Source organism: Penaeus monodon, chromosome 22 (assembly GCF_015228065.2).
Source record: "Penaeus monodon isolate SGIC_2016 chromosome 22, NSTDA_Pmon_1, whole genome shotgun sequence".
In the NCBI taxonomy this organism is placed as follows: Eukaryota; Metazoa; Arthropoda; class Malacostraca; order Decapoda; family Penaeidae; genus Penaeus; species Penaeus monodon.
In genome coordinates, this window is record NC_051407.1 from 23,278,299 (window position 1) to 23,278,638 (window position 340).

Genomic DNA, 340 nt, shown 5'->3' on the forward strand with positions numbered 1-340 from the left:
ATGTCTTTTCTACCAGTGATGCCCTTCGGCGTTTTCAAAGGTGCCCATCTGATGCACGTAGGACCTTCCACTGTACCCCCAACTCTTTCAATACTGGAGGATTCGAAGAGTGCAATGGCAGTGCCGAGACTATTATATAATGCTCTTTAACCATTCCACTGATGCTTGTCTAACATTCCAAATATGCTTTTCAGTGGTGCCTCTTCGGCAGATCTCGGCTACCAAATGACATCGTGAGACCAATAAACCCAAAAGTTTATTGACTGGGTGTAATGAAATAAAGAATAACTAGTGTTAAAAAAGTAGAAACGTTAGCTGTCTTGATACAGACATAATGACC